At 47.7% G+C, this 23,417-nt stretch overlaps 1 protein-coding gene across 2 annotated transcripts in view; it reads left to right on the forward strand.

Moving 5' to 3' along the window:
* Positions 1-23,417, forward strand: part of LOC142260444 (uncharacterized) — a 76,810-nt gene that overhangs the window by 19,273 nt on the left and 34,120 nt on the right. The window contains exon 2 of one of the 2 annotated variants that reach the window (XM_075331920.1): positions 15,950-16,012. The gene's annotated coding sequence lies outside the window, so the exon portion shown is untranslated. Of the gene's footprint in view, positions 1-15,949; positions 16,013-23,417 lie in introns of those variants that run through there. The other variant, XM_075331921.1, reaches the window with a different exon arrangement.

Raw genomic sequence — 23,417 nt, forward strand, 5'->3', positions numbered from 1 at the left:
GCCCAGAACCTGTTTGGGCCAGGCTGGAGTGATCTGAATTTGATGTGTGGCATCACTAGGTATGTAAATGTGCTGTGAGATCAGTGGCCCAAAGCCATTTAACCCCTCAAAAACACCAGTTACTTATTCAAATCTGTGAAAATTGGCTGTGTGCCCACTTTGATGCCAGTTCTGATGCCCAGAACCTGTTTAGGCCAGGCTGGAGTGATCTGAATTTGATGTGTGGCAGCACTAGGTATGTAAATTTGGTGTGAGATCAGTGGCCCAAAGCCATTTAACCCCTCAAAAACACCAGTTACTTATTCAAATCTGTGAAAACTGGGGTTTTGCCCACTTTGATGCCAGTTTTGATGCCCAGAACCTGTTTGGGCCAGGCTGGAGTTGTGAAGATGTAATTTACCCTCTCACTGTATTTGCTGTAATACTATGTCTTGGGATGTAAGTGACTATCTTCCCCCAGCCTGTATCATATTGCACTCAGGCTTCAGCTGTAGCTATTGTCATTGATTTGGTGGGGGTTGCATATATATATTGTTCTTCTCAGCATGGGACTTCTCCAACCACAACTTGGTAAACAGAACAGAGCCAGCAGTCTAAAGTCCATTCCTGCATCAAATGGCCAGGGGGACGTGTGCCCAACTAAGGGGCTGGTCCCAGGAGAGAAGACCATGTTAGTTCAGTTAGTTGGAGCTCGGCTGGAATAGGACTAGGATCCATAGCTGAGGCTGGATCCTGGGGTCTATGTGTGTGGACTGTTACAGACTGGAGATCCGCGGCCCGTGGGATTGTGTGGAACTCTTTGGACTACTGTAAGGACGATTGCTTTGTTATCCGGTCCGAGGATTGTCGGGAAGGGCCCCCGAATCTGTTTTACGTGGACTTATCGTGTGCTGTTCCAGTGTTCTTGTGAATAAACCTGTTGGATCGTCCCTCGGCCTCGTCCATCCTTTGCTCTGTTGTACACTCCCGTCACAGGAGTGATCTGAATTTGATGTGTGGCATCACTAGGTATGTAAATGTGGTGTGAGATCAGTGGCCCAAAGCCATTTAACCCCTCAAAAACACCAGTCACTTATTCAAATCTGTGAAAATTTGCTGTGTGCCCACTTTGATGCCAGTTCTGATGCCCAGAACCTGTTTGGGCCAGGCTGTAGTGATCTGAATTTGATGTGCGGCATCACTAGGTATGTAAATGTGGTGTGAGATCAGTGGCCCAAAGCCATTTAACCCCTCAAAAACACCAGTTACTTATTCAAATCTGTGAAAACTGGGGTTTTGCCCACTTTGATGCCAGTTCTGATGCCCAGAACCTGTTTGGGCCAGGCTGGAGTGATCTGAATTTGATGTGTGGCATCACTAGGTATGTAAATGTGGTGTGAGATCAGTGGCCCAAAGCCATTTAACCCCTCAAAAACACCAGTTACTTATTCAAATCTGTGAAAACTGGGGTTTTGCCCACTTTGATGCCAGTTTTGATGCCCAGAACCTTTTTGGGCCAGGCTGGAGTGATCTGAATTTGATGTGTGACATCACTAGGTATGTAAATGTGGTGTGAGATCAGTGGCCCAAAGCCATTTAACCCCTCAAAAACACTGGTTACTTATTCAAATCTGTGAAAACTGGGGTTTTGCCCACTTTGATGCCAGTTCTGATGCCCAGTACCTGTTTGGGCCAGGCTGGAGTGATCTGAATTATATGTGCGACATCACTAGGTATGTAAATTTGGTGTGAGATCAGTGGCCCAAAGCCATTTAACCCCTCAAAAACACCAGTTACTTATTCAAATCTGTGAAAATTGGCTGTGTGCCCACTTTGATGCCAGTTCTGATGCCCAGAACCTGTTTGGGCCAGGCTGGAGTGGTCTGAATTTGATCTGTGGCAGCACTAGGTATGTAAATTTGGTGTGAGATCAGTGGCCCAAAGCCATTTAACCCCTCAAAAACACCAGTTACTTATTCAAATCTGTGAAAATTGGCTGTGTGCCCACTTTGATGCCAGTTCTGATGCCCAGAACCTGTTTGGGCCAGGCTGGAGTGATCTGAATTTGATGTGCGGCATCACTAGGTATGTAAATGTGGTGTGAGATCAGTGGCCCAAAGCCATTTAACCCCTCAAAAACACCAGTTACTTATTCAAATCTGTGAAAATTGGCTGTGTGCCCACTTTGATGCCAGTTCTGATGCCTAGAACCTGTTTGGGCCAGGCTGGAGTGATCTGAATTTGATGTGTGACATCATTAGGTATGTAAATGTGGTGTGAGATCAGTGGCCCAAAGCCATTTAACCCCTCAAAAACACTGGTTACTTATTCAAATCTGTGAAAACTGGGGTTTTGCCCACTTTGATGCCAGTTCTGATGCCCAGAACCTGTTTGGGCCAGGCTGGAGTGATCTGAATTTGATGTGTGGCATCACTAGGTATGTAAATGTGGTGTGAGATCAGTGGCCCAAAGCCATTTAACCCCTCAAAAACACCAGTTACTTATTCAAATCTGTGAAAACTGGGGTTTTGCCCACTTTGATGCCAGTTTTGATGCCCAGAACCTGTTTGGGCCAGGCTGGAGTGATCTGAATTTGATGTGTGACATCACTAGGTATGTAAATGTGGTGTGAGATCAGTGGCCCAAAGCCATTTAACCCCTCAAAAACACTGGTTACTTATTCAAATCTGTGAAAACTGGGGTTTTGCCCACTTTGATGCCAGTTCTGATTCCCAGTACCTGTTTGGGCCAGGCTGGAGTGATCTGAATTTGATGTGCGACATCACTAGGTATGTAAATTTGGTGTGAGATCAGTGGCCCAAAGCCATTTAACCCCTCAAAAACACCAGTTACTTATTCAAATCTGTGAAAATTGGCTGTGTGCCCACTTTGATGCCAGTTCTGATGCCCAGAACCTGTTTGGGCCAGGCTGGAGTGGTCTGAATTTGATGTGTGGCATCACTAGGTATGTAAATGTGGTGTGAGATCAGTGGCCCAAAGCCATTTAACCCCTCAAAAACACCAGTCACTTATTCAAATCTGTGAAAATTGGCTGTGTGCCCACTTTGATGGCAGTTCTGATGCCCAGAACCTGTTTGGGCCAGGCTGGAGTGATCTGAATTTGATGTGCGGCATCACTAGGTATGTAAATGTGGTGTAAGATCAGTGGCCCAAAGCCATTTAACCCCTCAAAAACACCAGTCACTTATTCAAATCTGTGAAAATTGGCTGTGTGCCCACTTTGATGCCAGTTCTCATGCCCAGTACCTGTTTGGGCCAGGCTGGAGTGATCTGAATTATATGTGCGACATCACTAGGTATTTAAATTTGGTGTGAGATCAGTGGCCCAAAGCCATTTAACCCCTCAAAAACACCAGTTACTTATTCAAATCTGTGAAAACTGGGGTTTTGCCCACTTTGATGCCAGTTCTGATGCCCAGAACCTGTTTGGGCCAGGCTGGAGTGATCTGAATTTGATGTTTGGCATCACTAGGTATGTAAATGTGGTGTGAGATCAGTGGCCCAAAGCCATTTAACCCCTTAAAAACACCAGTTATTTTTTCAAATCTGTGAAAATTGGCTGTGTGCCCACTTTGATGCCAGTTCTGATGCCCAGAACCTGTTTGGGCCAGACTGGAGTGATCTGAATTTGATGTGTGGCAGCACTAGGTATGTAAATGTGGTGTGAGATCAGTGGCCCAAAGCCATTTAACCCCTCAAAAACACCAGTTACTTATTCAAATCTGTGAAAATTGGCTGTGTGCCCACTTTGATGCCAGTTCTGATGCCCAGAACCTGTTTGGGCCAGGCTGGAGTGGTCTGAATTTGATGTGTGGCAGCACTAGGTATGTAAATGTGGTGTGAGATCAGTGGCCCAAAGCCATTTAACCCCTCAAAAACACCAGTTACTTATTCAAATCTGTGAAAACTGAGGTTTTGCCCACTTTGATGCCAGTTTTGATGCCCAGAACCTGTTTGGGCCAGGCTGGAGTGATCTGAATTTGATGTGCGGCAACACTAGGTATGTAAATGTGGTGTAAGATCAGTGGCCCAAAGCCATTTAACCCCTCAAAAACACCAGTTACTTATTCAAATCTGTGAAAACTGCGATTTTTGCCAAATTTGATGCCAGTTCTGATGCCCAGAACCTGTTTGGGCCAGGCTGGAGTGATCTGAATTTGATGTGTGGCATCACTAGGTATGTAAATGTGGTGTGAGATCAGTGGCCCAAAGCCATTTAACCCCTCAAAAACACCAGTCACTTATTCAAATCTGTGAAAATTGGCTGTGTGCCCACTTTGATGCCAGTTCTGATGCCCAGAACCTGTTTGGGCCAGGCTGGAGTGATCTGAATTTGTTGTGCGGCATCACTAGGTATGTAAATGTGGTGTAAGATCAGTGGCCCAAAGCCATTTAACCCCACAAAAAGACCAGTCACTTATTCAAATCTGTGAAAATTGGCTGTGTGCCCACTTTGATGCCAGTTTTGATGCCCAGAACCTGTTTGGGCCAGGCTGGAGTGATCTGAATTTGATGTGTGACATCACTAGGTATGTAAATGTGGTGTGAGATCAGTGGCCCAAAGCCATTTAACCCCTCAAAAACACTGGTTACTTATTCAAATCTGTGAAAACTGGGGTTTTGCCCACTTTGATGCCAGTTCTGATGCCCAGTACCTGTTTGGGCCAGGCTGGAGTGATCTTAATTATATGTGCGACATCACTAGGTATGTAAATTTGGTGTGAGATCAGTGGCCCAAAGCCATTTAACCCCTCAAAAACACCAGTTACTTATTCAAATCTGTGAAAACTGGGGTTTTGCCCACTTTGATGCCAGTTCTGATGCCCAGAACCTGTTTGGGCCAGGCTGGAGTGATCTGAATTTGATGTGTGGCAGCACCAGGTATGTAAATGTGGTGTGAGATCAGTGGCTCAAAGCCATTTAACCCCTCAAAAACACCAGTTACTTATTCAAATCTGTGAAAACTGGGGTTTTGCCCACTTTGATGCCAGTTCTGATGCCCAGAACCTGTTTGGGCCAGGCTGGAGTGATCTGAATTTGATGTGTGGCAGCACTAGGTATGTAAATGTGGTGTGAGATCAGTGGCCCAAAGCCATTTAACCCCTCAAAAACACCAGTTACTTATTCAAATCTGTGAAAATTGGCTGTGTGCCCACTTTGATGCCAGTTCTGATGCCCAGAACCTGTTTGGGCCAGGCTGGAGTGGTCTGAATTTGATGTGTGGCAGCACTAGGTATGTAAATTTGGTGTGAGATCAGTGGCCCAAAGCCATTTAACCCCTCAAAAACACCAGTTACTTATTCAAATCTGTGAAAACTGAGGTTTTGCCCACTTTGATGCCAGTTTTGATGCCCAGAACCTGTTTGGGCCAGGCTGGAGTGATCTGAATTTGATGTGTGGCATCACTAGGTATGTAAATGTGGTGTAAGATCAGTGGCCCAAAGCCATTTAACCCCTCAAAAACACCAGTTACTTATTCAAATCTGTGAAAACTGCGATTTTGCCAAATTTGATGCCAGTTCTGATGCCCAGAACCTGTTTGGGCCAGGCTGGAGTGATCTGAATTTGATGTGCGGCATCACTAGGTATGTAAATGTGGTGTAAGATCAGTGGCCCAAAGCCATTTAACCCCTCAAAAACACCAGTCACTTATTCAAATCTGTGAAAATTGGCTGTGTGCCCACTTTGATGCCAGTTTTGATGCCCAGAACCTGTTTGGGCCAGGCTGAAGTGATCTGAATTTGATGTGCGACATCACTAGGTATGTAAATGTGGTGTGAGATCAGTGGCCCAAAGCCATTTAACCCCTCAAAAACACTGGTTACTTATTCAAATCTGTGAAAACTGGGGTTTTGCCCACTTTGATGCCAGTTCTGATGCCCAGAACCTGTTTGGGCCAGGCTGGAGTGATCTGAATTTGATGTGTGGCATCACTAGGTATGTAAATGGGGTGTGAGATCAGTGGCCCAAAGCCATTTAACCCCTCAAAAACACCAGTTACTTATTCAAATCTATGAAAACTGGGGTTTTGCCCACTTTGATGCCAGTTCTGATGCCCAGAACCTGTTTGGGCCAGGCTGGAGTGGTCTGAATTTGATGTGTGGCAACACTAGGTATGTAAATGTGGTGTGAGATCAGTGGCCCAAAGCCATTTAACCCCTCAAAAACACCAGTTACTTATTCAAATCTATGAAAACTGGGGTTTTGCCCACTTTGATGCCAGTTCTGATGCCCAGAACCTGTTTGGGCCATGCTGGAGTGGTCTGAATTTGATGTGTGGCATCACTAGGTATGTAAATGTGGTGTGAGATCAGTGGCCCAAAGCTATTTAACCCCTCAAAAACATCAGTTACTTATTCAAATCTGTGAAAATTGGCTGTGTGCCCATTTTGATGCCAGTTTTGATGCCCAGAACCCCTTTGGGCCAGGCTGGAGTCACTTGAGTTTGATTAGAGGCATCACTAGATAGGCAATTTTGGTGTTAGATCAGTGGCCCAAAGCCATTTAACCCTTTCTCTAACATACTTTGGTGCCCACTTTGATGCCCATTTTTTTGCCAGTTTTATAATTTTTGCAGCTGATTTTGAGTGTATTTACATTAGGGCACATCAGTGCATTGTATTTTAATATTGTGATGTGTTATTTTTGTTGTTAAATGTATAAAAAACTGAAAAAACTAAATTGCCGAATAAGAAACTGACGAATAAGAAACCAACTTCAGCCCCGAATAAGAAACTGGACGAATAAGAAACCAACTTCAGCCTCGTGGATATGGAGGGGTTACACAGGGCAGGGGGCGATGCTGCATATTGGGGAGGAACTTACACTGGGCGATGCTGCATATTGGGGGGCTTACACTGGGCGATGCATGATGGGGCACATCGGGGGTGGAGAATGTAGGAAGGATGGATGGGGGCACATCGGGGGTGGGGGCTATAGAAGTCCATGGCTTATAGGGAACCTGTCACCACTGTTTTGGCGTATAAGCTGCGGCCACCACCGGGCTCTTATATACAGGATTCTACCATGCTGTATATAAGAGCCCAGGCCGCTGTGAGAACATAAACACTTTCCAATCCTTACATAACGGTCGTGCGGTTGGCCATATGGGCGTCTCCGTTCTCCGGTGCTGGCGCCGCCTCTATCGGTCATCTTCGTCCTCTTTCTGAAGCCTGTGTGCATGACGCGTCCACGTCATACACACTCACCGATCCTGCGCAGGCGCACTACAATACTTTTGATCTGCCCTGCTCAGGACCTGAATGCCGGCGAGTGTGGATGATGTCGGACGCGTCATGCACCGCGGCTAGAGAAGGATGAAGATGGCCGAAAGGTGCGGCGCTGGCACTGGAGAACGGAAACACCCATATGACCCACCGCACGACCGTTAGGTAAGTATTATAAAGTGTTTTTTATGTTCTCACAGCGGCCTGGACTCTTATATACAGCATGGTAGAATCCTGCATATAAGAGCCCGGTGGTGGTGGCCGCAGCTTATACGCCAAAAACGTGGTGACAGGTTCCCTTTATCATATTTCCTTCAGCAGGATATATATTTTCTCTTCCTCCTCTATGGAGCTGAAATCCCGGGAAGATATCATAGTCTCCTGAAGTGAGTGTCCCTCACTGCTGAGTGTCCCTCACTGCTGAGTGTCCCTCACTGCTGAGTGTCCCTCACTGCTGAGTGTCCCTCACTGCTGAGTGTTTGGTGCAGTGTAGCAGGAGGTGGGTTTCATCCTCCACGGTCTCCAGGTCAGTGTTGGCACAGTCTGTCCTCCTTGTAGCTCTGCTTGTGTGGGAATTGATGGCTAGACTGTGGGCACTGAGTCTATATTGGCTCATATTCCTGCGGTCTCTGGGGTCTGGGGGTTTCTCCAGATATGGGGTCAGTCTGTAGTCTCTGGTACGTGGTCTGTTTCTGTGAGGTGTTGACAGGGCCAGATTAAGGTTGGTGGGGCCCCATAACGTTAACATTTTTAGCCATAACAGTAGAGCGCGAACTGTAGCATTTAAATATAAATCCAATGAACATGGATCTTATCCTGTTCTGCCACATTCAGATTTACAGTACTACAATACAGATACAGTGCAGGATCACTCACAGCCGTCACTAATACACAGAAAGTAGAGTTAAGGCTGCTTTACACATTTCAATTACATATGCGATCTCGTATGCGATCGCACACGCTCCCATCGTATGTGCGGCACGTTCAATTTGTTGCCCGTGTCGCACAAACTATTAACCCCCATCGCACTTACCTTCCAAACGATCTCGCTGTGGGCGGCGAACATCCACTTCCTGAAGTGGGAGGGACGTTCGGCGTCACAGCGACGTCACAGCGGCCGGCCAATAGAAGCAGAGGGGCGGACATGAGCGGGACGTAAACATCCCGCCCACCTCCTTCCTTCCGCATTGCCGGCGGGACGCAGGTAAGCTGTGTTCATCGTTCCCGAGGTGTCACACGGAGCAATGTGTGCTGCCTCAGGAACATTGAACAACCGGACGTTCAATCTTTAGAAATTGAACGACGTGTATGCGATCAACGTTTTAACGCACAATCAGGGTCGCTCGTAGCTGTCACACACTACAATATCACTAACGATGCCGGATGTGCGTCACTTACAACGTGACCCCGCCGACACATTGTTAGATATATTGTAGCGTGTAACGCCCGCTTTACTCACATTTTTTATTGATCCCAATGTTAAGGCAGCGAGGGCCGGCTCCAGGTTTCTGTGGCCTCTGGGTGAAAGAGTCTCAGTGGACCCCATCCACACACAGACACGCACATACACATACAGGCATACGTACATATACATATTTGAAGACAAATTCAGAAAAATACATAAACAGACAAATATATGTACAGTCATATACACTGACTTACATGCAGACACAGACGCATTAGGGCTCGTGCGCACGTTGCTTAATTCCATGCATTTACGCTGCGTATTGCACTGCAGTGTAAATTCATGCGTCCTGCGTCCCCTGCACAGTCTATGAAGATTGTGCATGATACGTGCGCACGTTGCTTTTATGAACGCAGCGATTTGGGTGCTAAAATGTTTGACCAAATCCGTGCGTTCATAAAATGAGCATGTCAATTATTCCATGCGCTATGGATGCAGCTTCCTCTGTCTATGGTGGGGGCAGCAGCCAGAGCGCATGAAATCGGCTTTTTTTTGTACAGAAAAACTGCATCCATTATGCAGTGTTTCTGCGGCGATTTGACGCGCACATGTGCTGTGAAATCGCTGCAGAATATTCAGCAGTTATGTGCGCATGAGCCCTTACAGGTATTAATATGGGGAAGTCGCCAGCAGCCTCACTCACCTCTCCCGCTTGTTTCCGTCCAGCTCCTTCAGGACATATAGCTGTGTTTCACGATGGCTGTCACTAACAGACATGACTGCTGTATATACATCACAGGAGGGGCTGGGGGCTACAATATATACAGTTAGGTCCAGAAATATTTGGACAGTGACACAATTTTCGCGAGTTGGGCTCTGCATGCCACCACATTGGATTTGAAATTAAACCTCTACAACAGAATTCAAGTGCAGATTGTAACGTTTAATTTGAAGGTTTGAACAAAAATATCTGATAGAAATTGTAGGAATTGTACACGTTTCTTTACAAACACTCCACATTTTAGGAGGTCAAAAGTAATTGGACAAATAAACCAAACCCAAACAAAATATTTTTATTTTCAATATTTTGTTGCGAATCCTTTGGGGGCAATCACTGCCTTAAGTCTGGAACCCATGGACATCACCAAACGCTGGGTTTCCTCCTTCTTAATGCTTGGCCAGGCCTTTACAGCCGCAGCCTTCAGGTCTTGCTTGTTTGTGGGTCTTTCCGTCTTAAGTCTGGATTTGAGCAAGTGAAATGCATGCTCAATTGGGTTAAGATCTGGTGATTGACTTGGCCATTGCAGAATGTTCCACTTTTTTGCATTCATGAACTCCTGGGTAGCTTTGGCTGTATGCTTGGGGTCATTGTCCATCTGTACTATGAAGCGCCGACCGATCAACTTTGCGGCATTTGGCTGAATCTGGGCTGAAAGTATATCCCGGTACACTTCAGAATTCATCCGGCTACTCTTGTCTGCTGTTATGTCATCAATAAACACAAGTGACCCAGTGCCATTGAAAGCCATGCATGCCCATGCCATCACGTTGCCTCCACCATGTTTTACAGAGGATGTGGTGTGCCTTGGATCATGTGCCGTTCCCTTTCTTCTCCAAACTTTTTTCTTCCCATCATTCTGGTACAGGTTGATCTTTGTCTCATCTGTCCATAGAATACTTTTCCAGAACTGAGCTGGCTTCATGAGGTGTTTTTCAGCAAATGTAACTCTGGCCTGTCTATTTTTGGAATTGATGAATGGTTTGCATCTAGATGTGAACCCTTTGTATTTACTTTCATGGAGTCTTCTCTTTACTGTTGACTTAGAGACAGATACACCTACTTCACTGAGAGTGTTCTGGACTTCAGTTGATGTTGTGAACGGGTTCTTCTTCACCAAAGAAAGTATGCGGCGATCATCCACCACTGTTGTCATCCGTGGACGCCCAGGCCTTTTTGAGTTCCCAAGCTCACCAGTCAATTCCTTTTTTCTCAGAATGTACCCGACTGTTGATTTTGCTACTCCAAGCATGTCTGCTATCTCTCGGATGGATTTTTTCTTTTTTTTCAGCCTCAGGATGTTCTGCTTCACCTCAATTGAGAGTTCCTTAGACCGCATGTTGTCTGGTCACAGCAACAGCTTCCAAATGCAAAACCACACACCTGTAATCAACCCCAGACCTTTTAACTACTTCATTGATTACAGGTTAACGAGGGAGACGCCTTCAGAGTTAATTGCAGCCCTTAGAGTCCCTTGTCCAATTACTTTTGGTCCCTTGAAAAAGAGGAGGCTATGCATTACAGAGCTATGATTCCTAAACCCTTTCTCCGATTTGGATGTGAAAACTCTCATATTGCAGCTGGGAGTGTGCACTTTCAGCCCATATTATATATCTAATTGTATTTCTGAACATGTTTTTGTAAACAGCTAAAATAACAAAACTTGTGTCACTGTCCAAATATTTCTGGACCTAACTGTACATTACAGGAGGGGCAGGGGGCATAGACGTTACTGGAGTGGCAAACAGCTCTGGTGGTGTACTCATTACTGGGATGGGTGACATAGCGCTCTGGGGACCCATATAGTTCTGGGGGGGGGCGCACAGACTGCTCTAATTCATATATATACACACACACACACACACACACACACACACACACACACACACACAGTACTGCTTTTTACACACACAGAGCTCTGACGCACACAAATACAATGCACCCCCCATCACCCCCTACACGCACACACACAATGCACCCACCCATCACCCCCTACACACACACACACAATGCACCCCCCATTACCCTTCCCCTTCACAATACAATGTACCCCCCATTACCCCTCCCCCCCACACACAATACAATGTACTCCTCATTACCCCTCATCCCATAAACACACACACACAATACAATGCACCTCCCATTACCCCTCCCCCCCCCCCACACACACACACACAATACAATGCTCCCCCATTACCCCTCCCCCCACATACAATGCACCCCCATTACCCCTCCCCCGCCACACACACACACAATACAATGCACCCCCCATTACCCCTCCCCCCACACACAATATAATGCACCCCCCCCATTACCCCGTCCCCCCACACACAATATAATGCACCCCCTACAGACACACATTACACTGCCCCATCCCTACACACTCCTCCCCCCCCCCCTTCCTCGGAATACAGTACTACTCCATTGTCACAAAGCTGTGTTCCTTCACAAATGTTCTCCGTTATGTGTCCTCAGCCTCTCCCCACTCATCCCCATTAATTAAACCTGTCTCTTCAGCTCCTTCATGGAGCGCTCGCTTCCTGATGTCTCCTGTGTGGCGCCCGCAGCACTGTGATGACGTCAGAAAGGTGCTGATGTCATCACGTTGCTGCACGTTGGGGGCGGGGCGCAGTCACGGCGCGCTGTTCAAATGTATTTATGTCTGAAAGACGCAAATACATTTGAATAGGAAGGACGAACCTGCGATCACCGGCGCCGGCGCGCTCCTCTGCACTGTGTACATGCCCGGCACAGCACAGCGCGCTGCCTCCTGCTGCAGCTAGTGTGCCTGGCATGCACACACTGATGACGAGCGCGGCAGGGACAGCAGATGCAGCGGCCCACTACACCGTGCCCCCCCTGCCCCTCGCTGGGTACGGCCGCAGCACATAGCAGGGAGCTCATTGGCAATGCACACCTCTGACCCCAAAAGTGCAAGCGCTGGTACTTCCAGGGTCAATCAGCGTCCTGTGCCCGCAGTTTGTTTTTGCGTCTTAAAGACGCAGATACAAATAATTGGCGGTGCAACAACACCCCGCCCCCGAAAACACAGCTGATTTATTAGACTGTCTTTACGGGGGATGGGGGGGCGGGTGTGAAGAAAAAAAAATGCTGACAGGTGCCTAGTGGCAAGTATGGCCCTGGTGGTGGGGGCCCCCTTGGAAGCTCTTTTGGTGGGGGCCCCGGGGATGAAGCCCCGCCTGCCCCGCCTATAATCCGGCCCTGGGTGTTGATATCGGTCCTCCAGTCACTGACACCTCTCCTGGCCCTCGTCTACCATCTTCCTGATTCTGGCTTTTGTCAGGCTGCTGTGATTGGTCATTTTGTCCTGTTGGGTTTGGGAGAGCTGTGCCAGGGGTCCTGGTTCATCTGGACCACCTATATGTATCAGGGCTTTATGGTGATGGGAGCGTGGATTGTTATTCTGTAGGTGAGACCGAAATGACAGTGCCTTCTTCAGAACTGCTAGGTGTAGAGGGAATCTGCCCAGCTCGGCCTGACAGGCGCTGTTGGAGGTGATTTGATGGATGTGGAGAAGGCGCTTACAAAATTCCAGGTTGAATATTTATGTTGGGCTGGAATCCCACCTTGATCAATCTGGGTAAGCCCGGTTTCACACACCCTTCTTTTCGGCGGTTTGGCGGATGCGGCGAACTCCCGTACAGTGTATACAGTACAATGACAGCGCTGTAACGTCCGGGTCACATGCGCCGGTCACATGACAGCATGTGACCGGCGCTTGTCGTGCTGCCACTGTACTGTATACACTGTACTGGCGTGCGCCGCATCTGTCAAACCGGCAAAAAGTCGGATGTGTGAAATCGAGCTAAGTGTGAGGGCCCCAGACTTCACTGTCGTACAGGAGGATTGGGGTGATGATGGAATTGAAGCAGCTTTTTAGCCAGATCCTCACTGGTGGCTTCAGATTATAATTTCTTTCGGATGGCAAAGCAATCTCTATTGCTTGTTTGAAGCTCCCTGACTGGTGAATTTACAGGCCCAGGTAGGTGTATGTGTCCGTTCCTGTAAGAACGCAGTTATTTAAAACAAATGAAGGTGCTGGTCCGATCTTCATTTCTCTCTTCTGGAACTCTATGATGTTGGCCTCCTTTTAGGTTGATCAGTGGCGCACATGTAGAGCTGAATTTCTCCCAAGATTTGTAGGTTGTCTTGGAGGCCTTTCTCAGTTGGTGTCAGGAGCAGGAGGTCATCTGCATAGAGCAAATATTTCACCTGGGTGTCATGGAGGGTAAAGCTGGGTTTACACACTGCAACATCTCAAACGACATCGCTGTAACGTCACCGGTTTTGTGACGCAATAGCGATGTTGTTTGCGATGTTGCAGTGTGTGAAACCTATCAGCGACCCGGCCCCTGCTGTGAAGTTGTAATCGTTACAAATCGTTCAGGACCATTCCTAGGTCCTTTGTTTCTAGCTGTGCAGCATGCATCGCTGGAAAGTTTCAGCGTATGAAAGACTTTGCAGCGACTTTGTTAGCAACTTCCCTTTCAAAAGGCTGCTTATCAACGTCCCCAACAACCAGCTAGGTCGCTCTGCAGGTCCGGATCGCTGTTGCGTTGTTGGCCAGGTTTGCCTGTTTGACAGCTCACCAGCGACTTAGCAGAGACTTAGGGAGGTCGCTGTTACGTCACAAAACCGGTGACGTTACAGCAATGTCCTTTGCGATGTTGCAGTGTGTAAACCCAGCTTAAGGCCTGGAGCTGTGGAACATTCCAGAGCAGTGTACACTCATTGATGGAGATATTAAAGAGCGTTAGACTAAAGGCCGATTTACACGCTGCAATACAGTTACCGATATCGCCCCCATCGGTTGTGCGACACGGGCAAATCGCTTCCCATGGCGCACAACATCACTAACACCCGTCACACGGACTTACCTGCCTAGCGACGTCGCTGTGACCGGCGAACCGCCTCCTTTCTAAGGGGGCGGTTTGTGCAGCGTCACAGCGACGTCACACAGCAGCCGTCCAATAGAAGCGGAGGGGCGGAGATTAGCGGCCGTAACATCCCGCCCACCTCCTTCCTTCCGGATTGCCGGCGGCCGCAGGTAAGGTGAGGTTCCTCATTGCTGCGGTGTCACACACAGCAGTTTTCGGGTGCGATTTGCTGCATTTTTTTTACCGCAGGTGAGGTAATCTTTCAGAGGGAGCGTAATTTTCGTATTTTTCTAGTGCGCACAGGGCAGTGTTTTCTGCTACATGATAGAATTGTATCCATAAAAACGGATGTCACTAGGATGGTCCATTTGACATCCGTTTTTTTTTCTCGCACCCATAGACTTGCAATGGAGAGATACCTGTGCAGTCGCCGATTGGTTCTGAGAAAAAAAACGCAGATCGGAGCTGCATCATTGATTAACTTTGGTTTGAGGCCAATGCGAGATTTTCTCACATTGCACTCGTGCGAGTCATATGCAAGTGTGACTCCAGCATGAAGTTATGTTCTATGGCCACACGCTGTGATTTCAGGTGTAGCAAAGCTGCAATCACCGTGGGACCATGTGTGGATTACGTCGGTCCTGGATATTTTGGGGGTTAATAAAGGGGTGCTTTTTTGTATTTTATTTCAGATAAAGGATTTTTTTGGTGTTTGTGTTTATTTTTTTTTACCTACATATTATTAATGAGGGGTCTCATAAACACCTCCCCATTAGTAATCCGGGGCTTAGTGGCAGCTCTGTGCTGCCATTAACCCCTTATTACCTCAATTGTCACCGCACTACAGCAATCAGGATGAGATGGGTAAAGTGCTGGGACTAGAGCATCTAATGCATGCAACAATTCCAGGCGGCTACAGGCTATATTTAGACCGAGCGAGCCCAATAACCATGAGTCTCCTTAGTTTGAGAATACCAGCTCCCAGCTGCTAGCTTTATCATGGCCGGGTATCAAAATTGAGGTGGGGTGCACGCAGTTTTTTTAAAATTATATAATTTTAAAAGAGCTGCAGGCGGTTCTTATTTTTTGATTACAAAGCCAAGGTAAGGGTACGGCTGGGGGCTGCAGCCTGTAGCTGTATGATTTATCTGTGCTGGGTTTCATAATACGGGGGATGCTACACCAATATTTTAATTTATTTTTTATATTTTTACAGCAATAGAGATGCACACACAGCGCCTCTGGTTGCAGTCAGACACGCTGTTATACAGGCTGGGGGCGCGTCTGACTGCAACATCTGTAATGAGTTTCTATGTTCTCCCCGTGTTTGTGTGGGTTTCCTCGGGGTACTCCGGTTTCTTCCCACACTCCAAAGACTGATAGGGAATTTAGATTGTGAGCCCCAATGGGGACAGTGTTGCCAATGTATGTAAAGCGCTGTGGAATTAATAGTGCTATATCAATGAATAAATATGTTATCTTTTATATATCTATCCATCTTTCTACTATCTATCATCTATGTATCTGTGTTATCTATCACATATCCATCTATTTATCGCTCTATCTCTATTAACTATTATCTAATTATCTATTTTCTATCCAAATCTATCACTATTAACTCTCCATCTAATTTATCTATCAGACAGCTGGTATAAATCCGTGAGGAAGACGAGGCTGAAGATCAGCGCAGAACACAGGAGAAAGGGTCAGTGCAGTGATCTATATATTATCTGTCTGTATTATCTATCACTATTATCTGTCTCTCTATATATCTATCTATTATATATCTGTCTATTGACTTTCACTATACTTGGTAAACAAGTCGATCCCGTCCGAACGTCAAAATGCTTGTACCGAGCATCGGAGCATGGTCGCACTCACCGGAGTCTATAAAACGGTGTGTGCACATACGAGGTCTACACTGATGGACAAATGATCACAATACAGAGCCCAGTGTATTATATCAGCGAGCAGAGGATCTCAAGACTAGAGATGAGCGAACCCAATGTTCAGTGTTTGTTTTTTTTTCCAGCTAAATGCCGACTTTCAAAAAAAAAAAAGCGTTTGGATGCTTTATGTTAGCTGACCAATGGCGCCAGCATCGCTGTGCTCAGATACGTGCAGTGCTCAGCCCGGTGCGAGCCTATGGCAGTTGTTAAACTGCTCACTAGAGATGAGCCACCCCCCTGGCGTTCGAGTTCGGTTCGTCGAACGGAGGCCCCGTTCGACGAACCGTTCGACAAACCACTCGAACCCCATTGAAAACAATGGCAGGCAAACACATAAAAACACATATAAAACACCTTCAAAGGTGTCCAAAAGGTGACAAACAACTCCCAAGACACCACAAACACATGGGAAAGTGACAAGGACATATACTCATGTGAAAACAAAAGAGCTGGACGAGTAAAAAGAGGAGGAGACACAGATATAGGCATGTCATGCCCTTCTAAAATCATGTAAAACACAGCAAGGGGACTCCAAGCAGAGTCTCCCTTTTTTCCAAAAATTGGGCCCCACACACCACTTCAGTGGCATCACTTGTGCCCCAGTTGCAAACTGGACATATTGATTTGCATCAAGCACATTCAAAAATATGCCAGCCTTAACTGTCCCCAGGATGACACCGGAGTAGCAAAGTCCTTGCTGAACGATGACTTGTTCATCTTGGTTCATTTTAAAAAACACAGCAAGGGGAGTCCAAGCAGAGTCTCCCTTTTTTCCAAAAATTGGGCCACACACATCCCTTGTGCCCCAGTTGCAAACTGGACATGTTGATTTGCATCAAGCACATTAAAAAATACGACAGCCTTAACTGTCCCCAGGATGACACCGGGGTAGGTAGCAAAGTCCTTGCTGAACCATGACTTATTCATCTTGGTTCATTTTTAAAAACACCGTAAAGTGACTCCAAGCAGTCTCCCTTTTTTCCAAAGATTGGGCCCCACAGACACTACTTCAGTGGCATCAGTTGTTCCCCAGTTGCAAACTTGACAGGTTGATTTGCATGAAGCACATTCCAAAATACGCCAGCCTTTACTCTGTCTAGGATTACACAGGGGTAGTAAAGTCCTTGTGGATCCATGACTTGTTCATCTTGATGAACGTCAGTCTGTCCACATTGTTACTGGACAGACGCGTGCGCTTATCTGTCAGCACACACCCAGCAGCACTGAAGACACGTTCCGAGACAACGCTGGCTGCGGGACACGACAAGATCTCCAAGGCGTAAGTGGAGAGCTCAGGCCATTTTTCAAGATTTGAAGCCCAAAATGAGCAAGGCTCCAGTTGCAAAGTCATGGCATCGATGTTCATTTGGAGATACTCGTGTATCATCCTCTCCAGCCGTTGACTATGTGTCAGACTTCTTGTCTCTTGTGGCCTTGCATTGGATGGTCTAAAAAAATTATGAAACGATTCCATAAAATTGCTGTTACCAGCACCAGATACGGTGTTGCTGGTACGGTTTGACTGATAATGACGAGACAGTCCCATGCTTGCTAAGTTACAACTGGGAGATTCACTCTGTGCACCACTGGTGTATGGTGGAAAAGCCGAGCTAAGATTGAGTAACAGCTTCTGCTGATACTCCTGCATACGTGCGTCCCTTTCTATGGCTGGAATTATTTCGCCAAATTTGGACTTGTACCGGGGATCTAATAGTGTGGCAACCCAGTAGTCATCATCACTTCTAACTTGGACAATCCGAGGGTCATGTTGTAGGTAGTGCAGCAAGAAGGCGATCATGTGTCTTGCGCATCCATGTGGACCAAGTCCTTGCTGTGTTTGTGGCGGCGAGGTGATAACCGTGCTTCCTTCCTCTGACATCTCCTCCCAACCTCATTCAACCGAAATTTGACCAAGGTCTCTCTCATCTGCTGAGTCTTCCATGCCCATCGACCGTTCGTCCTCCATTTCTTCTTGGTCTCCTGCACCTTCCTCAACATTTTGGCTGGTACCATGCGCCCTTGTTAATCCCTCTCCCCCACCGTCCCATGCCTGCCGCCTTTGTGATGCTGAACGCCTGGACCTTGTAGATGTTGGTATCCCTTGCGCATATGAATCCTCCTGTACTTCCTCCCCTTCCTCTTGTCCCACCCTTTGACTCCGAATAGTGTTCAGAGTGTGCTACAGCATGTAAATGACTGGAATTGTCATGCTGATAATGGCATTTTCAGTTCTAAGCATATTCGTTGCCATGTCGAAACTGTGCAGAAGGGTGCATAGGTCCTTGATCTGAGACCAATCCATCAGCGTGATCTGCCCCACCTCTGCATCTCGATGGCCCAGGCTATATGTCATAACGTATTGCACCAGGGCTCAGCGGTGCTGCCACAGTCGCTGCAACATGTGGAGAGTCGAATTCCAGCGTGTTGGCACATCGCATTTCAGGCGATGAATTGTCAGGCCGAAAGACTTCTGGAGCGATGCAAGTCGGTTAGCTGCGCTGATTGAACGGCGGAAGTGAGCAGTGAGTGACCGTGCCCTGTGCAGAAGCCCATGTAGGTCGGGATAGTGGGTTAAAAATTGCTGGACAACAAGGTTCAACACGTGAGCCATACAAGGAACGTGTGTCACCTTGCCCCGGCGTAGGGCTGCACCCAGGTTTGCAGCATTGTCGCACACTGCCTTCCCTGGCTGCAGGTTGAGTGGAGACAACCATTTACTAAACTCGCTCTCCAGAGCTGACCACAACTCCTCAGCTGTGTGACTTTTATTTCCTAGACATTTCAATGTAAAGACCGCCTGATGCCGTTGAGCTCTGCTGCCAGCATAGTAAGGAGGTGTGCGGGATTCCTTGTGCGCAGTTAAAACGTAGGTGGCGTGACCAGGCAGGCTTGGGGCGGAGGTGGAGGACCCAGACGAGGTTAAGGAGGCAGAAGCAGTAGAGGAACTTCCACATACAGAGGATTGACGCACAAGTCGTGGGGACGGCAAGACTTGTACAGCAGACCCTTCTCCATCTCGCACCATAGTTACCCTGTGCCCAGTCAGCGACATGTAACGCCCCTGTCCATGCTTACTGGTCCAAGTATCGGTGGTGAAATGCACCCTGTCACACACAGAATTTCTCAAGGAAGCGGTGATGTTGTGTGTGACATGCTGGTGTAGCGCAGGCACACCTTTCTTGGAGAAGTAGTGGCGACTGGGCATCTGGTACTGGGGCACTGCGGCGGACATAAAGTCTCGAAAATCCTCTGTGTCCACCAGGTGGAAAGGCAGCATTTCTGTAGCCAACAGCTTGCAGAGGGTGAAAGTCAACCTCTTCGCTTTGTCATGGCTCGGAGGAAATGGCCTTCTAATTGTCCACATCTAAGGGACCGAGATCTCGCTGCTGTGCGGAGACTGTGTGGAGTAGGGTGTCCCTGGAAAACTGCTGGTCTGTGAGGAAAGTGCAGGCGGAGACATGATATTGCCTTCATCCAAAGTTGGTGCTCTCGATGTCTGAGAGAGCTCTACAACAGCACCTGTTTCCCCTTCCAAAACAACTGATGATGACCTGCCAAGCAAACTGCCTGTTGCGGTTAAAGAGGTGGAAAGTCTGCGTAGAAAAACATGTGTGACAGCTGTCCCCACAGTCATAGAGGATGAAGAGCGCACGGATGCAGTTGAAGGGGCAGACGGTGGTTGGCTCACTCCGCTAGGCCGCATTGTAGCACAGTGAGCTTCCCACTGGGACTTATGCTTGTTATTCATGTGACGGTTCATGGACGAAGTAGTCAAATTAGTGAGTTTTTGGCCTCTACTTACAGATTGGCGACAAAGCCTACAGATCACATGAGTTGGGTGATCCTTTTGCGATGCCAAAAAAGGACCATGCAATGCAACTATTAGAGCCCATGCGACCTGCAGAGCCACCCCGACTTGTGCTCAGAGGCAGAGTTGGGGCTGAGGATGCAGTTGTTGACGTGCTTCCAGTACTCAGTCTTTGTCCAGGAAGGCACAAGCTAACCTCGTCGTCAGTCTCATCCTCCTCCACCACCTCTGCTGACCTCATCGAGTGCCTGACTGTGGGTTGACAGTTAGTGGGATCTATAACTTCATCATCAACCGTTGTGTTTGCACTCCCCTCGCCCTCAGACCTAACCTCTTCCTGCACTGACTGAATAGTTAAGTTGTCATTCCAATCAGGTATCTGTGTCTCATCGTCATCAGTGTGTTCCTCACTGTCTCCACCAAGAGGTGTTACAGTTTGTGAATGAGGGTCTACATTATGCTCAGAAACGTGGTCATCAGGGCCTGAATCAGACTCGCAAAGCTTCTGGGCATCACTGCAGACCATTTCCTGGTTTGTACTCACTGTAGCTTGGGAGCAGACCTCTGATTCCTTGGCTATAGTGTGACTGAACAGCTCTGCAGACTCACCCATCTCTGTTACCCCATACTCTGCAGGGCGGGTGGAGACTTGAGAGCTGGGAGAAAGCAAGTGCGAATGGGATGACAACTCAGAGGACTGTTGTTTTTTGGATGTTGAGGTGGAGGAGAGGCCACTTGTTGGAGCACTTCCGATCCATTCAAGCATGTTCTTTTTTTTGTGCATCATCTACCTTTGTTACAGTTGTTCTGTTCCGTAAAAAAGGGAGCACATCGGATTGTCCACGGAAAGTAGTAGACATCTTACTTTTGCTTGGAGATGGCCTTTTTTCAGCAGTTGTTACTGTAGCTTTACCACCTCCCCCACAGAACCAAACTTTTTTTCCCTTTCCAACACGCCTGTTCCCCTTTCCACCAGCATCTGTCCTTTTGCCACTCATTTTGTTTGTGACGAGATTGGACACTTAAAATATCGTAGCAAAAATGGAGAGGTGGTGTACAATGCAGAGGTGGTCTAGCTTTATTGACAGCTGAAGAACCAACACTGACTATCCCAGACAATGCAACTGTGGCCCTAAAACTGGCAGCACTGTTTGCTATAAAAATTGTGTAGCAAAAATGGCCAGGTGTGTAGAATGCAGAGGTGCTGTAGGTAGCAGGACAGCAAAGGAAGCCTCAGTTTCTATCCCTGCCAATGAAAAAATGCAGCAAGGAATTGCCTGAGTTGATGTAGCCAGACGCTGTTATCTAAAGCCCAGCACAGCGTTGGCCTGGACCTGCCTAGCAACAATGCCTATGAACGGCTGTAATGTAGCCCTGAAAAGGGCTGAAATTACAAGTAGTCCCTAATCCCTAAAGCGCTGTGTAGATTGCACTGTCTGTCTAGAGCGCACATAGCAGCAGCGGGAGCAGTGACTGTCACCCACCCACAGCAGAGAGATAATGGAGGCGACGGGGAAAATGGCCGGATCTTATAGGGCAAGTACATGTGACATGCACAGCCTATGACACATGCCCTTGCTTGTCTGGCAAAAATCCACTTTGCTGTGTGTGTGTGTCTGTGATTTCCTGACAGCCTGGCCCACCCCACTGTACGCGCGGTTAGAAAAAAAAAAAAATTGGTGATCGGCATTCTTTCAGCACTGATCTAAACCCCCCCCACCCCGCACACTATATGCTGCGTTTTGATAATATCATGATTCACAGTGACTCACACTATTACAGTGAGAAGCCAGCTAGTAACTAGCTACGCTTTTTGTTGATTGAACCGTTCTTGAACGTAACTCGAACTATCGAACTTTTACCAAATCATTTGAGTTCGTCGAATGACTCAAACACCCCCCAAAATCACTCGAACATGAAATTGGCGAACCTCGGACATCGGTCATCTCTACTGGGATAACAATAGCGTGATTACATGTAATGTGCAACCCCTCCCCCTCAAAAAAAAAAAAAAATGGAAAAACCCCGCCCACCCTCTCCCGGAAGTATTCTGTTAATGGCTGGCTGTATGTGGGCGGAGGCTGAAACTGACAATCATTGACTTCCATTGGCGTTCGGGTCAATTTCAAACTAACTAGTGGAGGTGAAGTGACCGCAGGTCTGACCGCGGCTGAGTTCCCATAATCTGCGCCAACAAAATCCCCACGCTCAGATTTTATGCAAGGGTATATTTCGTTACTGGTAAACATCTCAATGACACACGCAGCTGACTTAGCAGCACACATAACCAGAGTTTGCTATCCGGGTCTTTAACTTCAGACACACGGCGCAGAACACAAAAAAAAAAAAAAATGATAAACAAGGATTCTGTCCCTGACTTGCCCTATGGGTAATATTACCAGTCCAAAACACAAGGAGAGAGGGCTCCCACGTAGCAGCCCTGGACTCCGGGTAAACGACGGCGACTCCAAGGAAGAGAGATGGGGAGATCTTCAGCCCTCTCACCAGAGGACTAGCTTACAGTCTCTTGGTATGGAGGAAGGAGACGGTCTGGAGGTTCCTTGAGTCCAGAATCACATCTGCAGCAGTTCTGGCAATCCTTCACACTTCAGCGATGAGGGCAGTCCGAGGCAGGTCTGCTCAGGTCCAGCTCCAGTAGCTCAGTGTCTTCTTTCCCGCACTTTTTCTTCCTGTACAACAAGTGCCTGTGGGGTGGGAGGGGATCAGATTTTACAGCGTCCAACTCTCGAGCAATTTCAGCACTCGTCCACAAGGTGGCAGCACCATCCTGTGTAATGTCAGTCTCCATGTCCTTTTCAGTCACAAAACAGTCAGAGCTGCTCGCCTCGTTACATATCCCCCCACTGAAAGGTTGGCAGTCCCTGTCAACATTCACAGGTTCCAGGGCAGCGAGGACTGAGGCTGTGGCAGGGGGAGGCTGAGAAGCGGGCCATACATACTGGTCCCTATAAGACTGCCCAGGAGGAACCCCGGCAGTGGTGCGGGTAGTACGCCGCAGAGGTTGATTTCCCTCCACTCTATCACCGGTTACACTCTCTACCTCCGTCAGTTCCCTAGAGGGAGAGCCAGTCTGCGCAGGTGGGTAACCAGTCCCGGAGTAAACAAGGTCACTATGCCGAGTAATGTCAATGGTGTCAATCATGTCAGCAGTGTCGTCCTCACCGGGTACTGTGGTCAGGGGGTCAGGCTGGGATCAGCAGGCGCGCAACATATTCCGGTGCAAGGTGCGAGAGTTGCCGCTATCTTCGCCCCGGACTCTGTACACATGACCATCAGGGTAGGGGCGCTCAACTACCCGATAGACTTCAGCTTTCCACTTAGCTCGGAGTTTT

Source organism: Anomaloglossus baeobatrachus, unplaced genomic scaffold (assembly GCF_048569485.1).
Source record: "Anomaloglossus baeobatrachus isolate aAnoBae1 unplaced genomic scaffold, aAnoBae1.hap1 Scaffold_106, whole genome shotgun sequence".
In the NCBI taxonomy this organism is placed as follows: Eukaryota; Metazoa; Chordata; class Amphibia; order Anura; family Aromobatidae; genus Anomaloglossus; species Anomaloglossus baeobatrachus.